General features: G+C 47.5%; 1 protein-coding gene across 2 annotated transcripts in view; it reads right to left on the reverse strand.

The window, feature by feature from the left end:
* Positions 1-5,827, reverse strand: part of TP73 (tumor protein p73) — a 79,158-nt gene extending 73,331 nt beyond the window's left edge. For both annotated transcript variants that reach the window (XM_053400626.1, XM_053400628.1), the window contains exon 1: positions 5,719-5,827. The gene's annotated coding sequence lies outside the window, so the exon portion shown is untranslated. The remainder of the gene's footprint in view (positions 1-5,718) is intronic.
* Between the last annotated feature and the right edge of the window lie 857 nt (positions 5,828-6,684).

Here is a 6,684-nt window from a genome sequence, read left to right on the forward strand (position 1 = left end):
AGGGGCTGCTGGTTGTTTTCTGGGTTTCTTAAGCTTGTGGCTGTTGACCTATCAATTGTGTTTTCTAAACCTTGTTAGGAACATAGCAAGCTGCCTTAAAGCGAGTCAGAACCATTGGTCCGTCTAGCTCTGTACTGTCTACACTGACTGGCAGCAGCAGGGAGTCTCTCCCAGTCCTACCTGGGGGTGCTGGAGATTGAACCTGGGACCTTAATGCATGCAAAGCAGGTGCTATGTGGCCCTTCCTCAAGAAGCAAGAAGCTGCCTTGTGCTGCTATGGTCCTATTGGTCTGTCTAGCTCAGTATCACCTCCTACACTAACAGACAGCAGCTCTTCTGGGTTTCAGACAGTGAATGTTCCCAGCCCTACCTGGAGATGTCAGGCATTCAAACCTGGGGAAACAGATTCCTGGGAAAGCAGGTTCTACATGCAAAATAGATGCTTTACTCCTAATCTGTGCCCCTTCCCTGTTATCCATTTCTGAGGACTCTTACATCTACTGAACAACTTATGGGGCAAAACAGTTAAGAGAAGCCATAATTGCCATGATGCAACAAAAATTGAAAACCCCAAATGAAATGGAAGTAGGAGCAAAAAGGGGGGGGGAGCCAGGAAGGTATTAATCCACCACATTTCAAGTTCTAGTGGTTCTTTGTTGAAATTTGGGGAAAGATACATTATTTAGAGCTGCTGCTGCTGCTTTGAATTAATAAATATCTCTTTTGTCCCCTTGCTTTTTGTTCCTAATTGCCATGTGCCTGGATGATGTTCCCCTTCTTCAGGTGGATTCTGAATCCCATGGGGAAGGGCAGGCAGTGACTGGCCACCTCTCCCAGTAAGCCAGGCTCTGTGAAGGTCCCACTTAGCAATTTCTCTGAGCCCAGACGTGGCAAGGAGGTCAAGGGGGGAAAGCCAGTAACAGGCCAGGAGTTGGGCCAAGTCCCGGGGCCCTTGGCAAGGGATGAGCCCGGCTGACTGCTGGTGCTAGCCTTGACATGGACAGCCATGCTGGTGACATCAGCCTCCTTGGGACCCTCTATAAATAAGCATTTGGTGAGGCAGCTACAGCCACCACCTGAAGTTTCCAGAATGCTTCTGGACCCTGAAAATGACCAAAGGGCTGGAGCAACACACCTGGAAGAAAAGGTTGTGATGTACGGGGATTTTTAGTTTAGGAAACAAACATAAGAAGAGCCTGCTGGATTAGGCCCATGGCCTGCCTACTCCATCATCCTGTTCCCACAGTGGCCACACAGATGCCTGTGGGAAACTTGCAAGCAGGATACGAGTGCAAGAGCGCTCTCCCCTCCTTTGGTTTCCAGCTACTGGTATTCAGAAGCATTACTGGCTCTGAACATGGAGGCAGAGCATAACTGTCATGGTTATTGATGATGATGATTTTATTTATACCCTGCCCATCTGGCTGGGTTTCCCCAGCCACTCTGGGCAGCTCACAGCATATTTCAGAACATACTAAAACATCAAACATTAAGAACTTCCTAATACAGGGCTGCCTTCAGCCTTCAGATGTCTTCTAAAAGTCAGGTGGGTGGTGGTCTTGACATCTGATGGGAGGGTGTTCCACAGGGAGGGTGCCACCACTGAGAAGGCCCTCTGCCTGGTTCCCTGTAATCTCACTTCTCTCAGGGAGGGAATCAGCAGGAGACCCTCAGAGGAGGACCTCAGTGTCTGGTTGAACAATGGGGGAAGAGATGCTCCTTCAGGTATACAGGGCTGAGGTCATTTAGGGCTTTAAAGGTCAGCACCAACACTTTGAATTGTGCTCGGAAATGCACTGGGAGCCAATAAAGATCCTTTATATGGTGTTATATGGTCCTGGTGTCTGCTCCCAGTCACCAGTCTTCTCTTCCTTGATTTTGTCCAGTGCTCTTTTAAAGCCATCCTAACTGGTGGCCATTACTGTCTCCTGTGGGAGGGAGTTCCAAAGTTGAAAAGTGTGTTGCATAAAAAAGGACTTCCTTTTATCTGTGCTGAGCCTTGCAGCTTCATGGGATGTCCATGAGTTCTAACATTACAAGAGAGAGAGAGGACCAGTTTTCTCCATTCTCCAAACTAAAAAGTCCCAAAGGCTGCAACCTTTCCTCATAGAGGTGTCACAGTGGATTAGTAACAGTGGACCTGCATATATGAAACTTTGGTGACTTGTAGGGAAACTGGGTAGGGTTTTTCTCCTGAGTTTATCATAAGAATCTGTTCTCAACCACAGCCAACCAGCAACCTCTGGGAAATCCAATCACAGGACCAGAGAGCAGCCATGCTTTCCCCTTTTGCAATTCCCCAGCAACTGGCTTGCTCTAGCAAGGCTTTTCTCATGTTCAGAGGCATTCTCGAGAAATTAAGGTGGCAGAGTCACAGCCACCTTGCCCAGCACTTTCAGAGTTCTGGGCTGTTTGCTGCTGTTGTGCTCCACTGCCTGCTCAGTTGTCCCAGTGCTGCTGCCCTCTGCTAAGATCTAGTCAGGGTCCCTTCAAACCAGACACCAGCCCTGCTCTTTCTAGAGAAACTCTTGCTGCCACACAGGAACACAGGAAGCTGCTCTCTCTCTGTGCCGCAACCCCTTTCTCAACGATAATAAGATTCCAGTTATCATGAATAGTTCTAAATGAATAGTTGTTTAAATAGAAAGGTACACACACACCCCCACCAGGGACGCAGGTGGCGCTGTGGGTTAAACCGCAGAGCCTAGGACTTGCCGATCAGAAGGTCGGCGGTTCAAATCCCCGCGATGGGGTGAACTCCCATTGTGCGGTCCCTGTTCCTGCCAACCTAGCAGTTCGAAAGCACGTCAAAGTGCAAGTAGATAAATAGGTACCGCTCCAGCAGGAAGGTAAACAGCGTTTACGTGCGCTGCTCTGGTTCGCCAGAAGCGGCTTAGTCATGCTGGCCACATGACCCGGAAGCTGTACACCATCTCCCTCGGCCAATAAAGTGAGATGAGTGCTGCAACCCCAGAGTCGGCCACGACTGGACCTAATTGTCAGGGGTCCCTTTACCTTACCCCCCATACCAAGTAGTATTTTCTGTGTTGACAGGCAGTGGCTCTCCAAAAATGCAGGCAGTCCTATCTGGAGATGCAGACAGGGGTCGATCCCAATCCTATCTGAAAATGCTGGTATGCAAAGCAGAGACTCTGCCACTGAGCTACAGCCCTTCCATCACTCTTTCTTTCCCACAAACCCCCTGCTTTTAAATATGGTCTTTGGCTCATCCATTCAGTACTCCTTCCAAATTCTAAGAACATATCATTGATTTGACCCATGGGCCAAGTCAAAATCACAGATAAATATACCCTGTAAATAGGACATTGCGGGGGACAGGCTTCTATGTGGGAGTGGGGGGCAGAACCTCAGATAATCGAGTACATGCTTTTCAATATGCCTCATTCCAAACCTTAACTAATTTGGAGCAAGGCTCCAAAACTTATTTTTAGTTTTGGATTGCTATTTTGTGCAAGCATGGTAAATCGCAAAAGGTGTATGTGCACATGTAGAGACCCATGGATCTCAGGTATCTTGGCTTGGAGGAACACACGCGCAGACACACACACACACACAGAGAGAGAGAGAGAGAGAGAGAGAGAGAGAGAGAGAGAGAGAGAGAGAGAGAGATGGCTGCTGTTTTGTGCAAATCTGGTAGATTGAGAAATTTGTATTTAAAAAACAAACAAACAATGGTTTGTGCTTACAGATAAACAGATACCAGTGTGCATGCCAATAATGACCTCAGGCAAGGCCAGCCCACCCATGAAGTGGCATGAAGTAGCTGCCTGAGGCAACAGAAACCCCTCCCCGCCTCCAGGCAGCACCCTCATGGGTGCCTCCTGCCTGCATCCCGGGAATAGCTCTCCTGACAGATGATTTGGAGTGGAGCCACAGTGTGCAAATAAAGGATGAGATTGCCCCTACTACTAGGCCTGGGGTCTCCAATGTGGTTCACCCAACCCCCACTCACAGTACTCCTATGTTGTGAAATGTGGGGTTTTTTGGGGAGGAAGACCTGTTTGATTGGGATATTGCCTGCTTGTGGGTGGGGTGTGTACCTGTGATCCGTGCTATTTCTTTAGAAAAAGATACTCAGAAATCACCACAAACACCTCCTCTTGTTCTCTTACAATGGCAATGGTGCCCACCTGAGAAGTGCCAGAACTGAATTTCTGCGAGTTTTGATTGGGGGGAAAAACATTCCCTGTGGTGATGTTTTGCTGGGTGCTATCACCCTCTGTGCCCCCTACTTCCATTTTGTTCACATCAGCCCAAAGGAAAGGCTGCAGTCTGCCTTTCTCCACAACCAGCTGCTGAAGACACATTTATGGGACAGAGAACGCTAAGGTTGTGAACATGAGCCGTGCGGGAGGCACGTTCGCAACCCTCAGCATTTGCAACCCGCAGCGCCGTGTCTGCGCACGCACGGGTCACGATTCGGCACTTCTGTGCATGTGCAAAGTGCGATTTAGCACTTCTCTGCATGCGTGAGCACCAAAACCCTGAAGTAACTCGTTCCGGTACTTCTGGGTTCGGCACGGTGCGTAACCCGAAAACGCGCAACCTGAAGCATCTGTAACCCAAGGTATGACTGTATTTCTATTTTTACAGTTAAAACTTTTTGGGCAGCCCCCATTGTTGAGCTTTTTTTAGGGACTCAAAGTTGTTGAGCCTTTCTTGGGAAATCACAGGTAAAAATAAAAATACCGTATCAGTAGGACATTGCGGGGGGCAAGCTTCTGCATGCAAGGGGGCAAAACCTCAGAAAATTTTCAATGCTTTTCAATAATATTTGTAGAACCGGGGGGAGGGGTTGTAGGTGAGTTGACCCCTCCCTTCTGTGACTGTTTCTCACTTGCATTGTCTATTTTAGATTGAAGCAATACTTCTCTACTTATGTAACTTTGTAATGCATTTTCATAGGTGGTGCCTCAACAATAACCATTTGCCACATAAACAAAAACTTTGTGAGAGCATTGGCTCAGTCTGGTCAAACTTCAGTATTGGAAATTGTTGATGGTTTCAGTGGGAGACTGAGGCTGTGATTCAGAACACATCTATGTTTGGGGGCGATTCAGTTCACATTTAAAGGTGAGCCTGTGCAACCTGTACTTTCTGAAACAATATGCGAACCAATACGCAACCATCATCCAAAATTCACATGTGTCCGGATTTTGCAATGCAGGTTTCCATCCAGGTAATGTGTACAAAAACCGGGCACATACTGGGGTAAAGCGTGCATGCAAATGCATGTATTAGTGGAAATTGCTTTGCTGAAATATGCTTATTAGAAGAAATTTGCGCTAAAATGCTGACGAGGAGTTGTTGTTTTTAACTGCAAATTGCTGCAAAAATGTAGATAACGGAATTCAAGACTGGGGGAAATGAGAACCCAAGAGAACCAAAACTGAGCAGTCCTGTTGAAATTATAGAAACAGTTGAACGCAAACGCCTGCGAGCATCACTCTCTAGAGCCAAGTCATCCACACACAACTTTTGCCAACCGGTCATGTGTCTGCTGTAGCAGACCTATCTTTCCTGCCAGAGGGGGATTAGCCAGGGAAGCAAATCCTACCCCCTCTCCCTTACATCGCAGCCTGCAACACCAGGATCTGATTGTGACCATCAAATGTGTGCAAATCACACCTTCTTTTAAAAGAAAAAAAATGCTTCTAGAGCAGAGCGAAGGAGGGGAAGGGGAATGTGTCCTCTTACCTGTTCGCAGCCCCCAGTAAGTTTGGGTTTCCCTCAAAGAGACAGAGAAAGAGAGAGGCCTAAAGGGTTGAGATTCTGAGTTATTTAACTGCACCCGCTGACAAAGTAGCGTCCCGGTCGCCTAGGTGATGACATTGGAGCTGTCGAAAGCTATGTGAAATGTGTGGCAAAGGCCCGCGCACTCCTTCCTGGAACGCCAAGTGTGGCGGGGAGGGGCTGTTCACTCCCCCAACTGTGTCCCTGCCTTGAGGAATTAGAGAGCAGGCCCTGAAGCAGAAACCCTAGACAACTTGCCTCACCTGGTCATCCGATTCTGTTTTTTCCCTTTTCCTGCAAACTCTCCTGAAAGCATCCAAAACCTTTTGCAGATTCTGCATAGGTATATATGACCCTGCTTACATCTGGCGTTGTAACTCGGGGTGCCTCTCCCAGGCTATCCGTATTTTTGCAGAAGGGATTTAAAAAGGCATACCGGGGAAATTCAGGTTTACGCAGCAATCAAAGTGGATTAAAGCACTCTGTCGCCAAAGCCTCTTTGGAAAAGAAACAGACCTCCTTGTTTTGCAGTTAGGAAACTGTTAGGAGAAAGTGCACCGACAAGCTCGAGATGAGCAAATGATTAATGGAATGACAGATTGTGCAAGCAAATTGTGATGAATGCTTATTGTCGGATAACATCTGAATGAGCAGACCTGAATGCCATCTAACTTCTGCATAAGCTTTGTAGAAGCAATGTGGGATGAATGAATGCTCAATATATAGTTGTTCTGGAAGAGGCCACTGACTGTTACGTTTCAGCTGACATCCTGTATGTACATACTTAGGAGTCAGCCCGCTCAAACACAGCCCAATTTACTTCTGAGTAAAGGTGCTTCAAATCACATTGTTATCCGATTACCGTAAGTGGTTGCCTTTGTTGGTTAAATAGTGTAGGCAAAATTCTCACAGCAGGCACCATCTTAGTCA

The sequence above is a fragment of the Podarcis raffonei genome, chromosome 8, assembly GCF_027172205.1.
Source record: "Podarcis raffonei isolate rPodRaf1 chromosome 8, rPodRaf1.pri, whole genome shotgun sequence".
Classification (NCBI taxonomy): domain Eukaryota; kingdom Metazoa; phylum Chordata; class Lepidosauria; order Squamata; family Lacertidae; genus Podarcis; species Podarcis raffonei.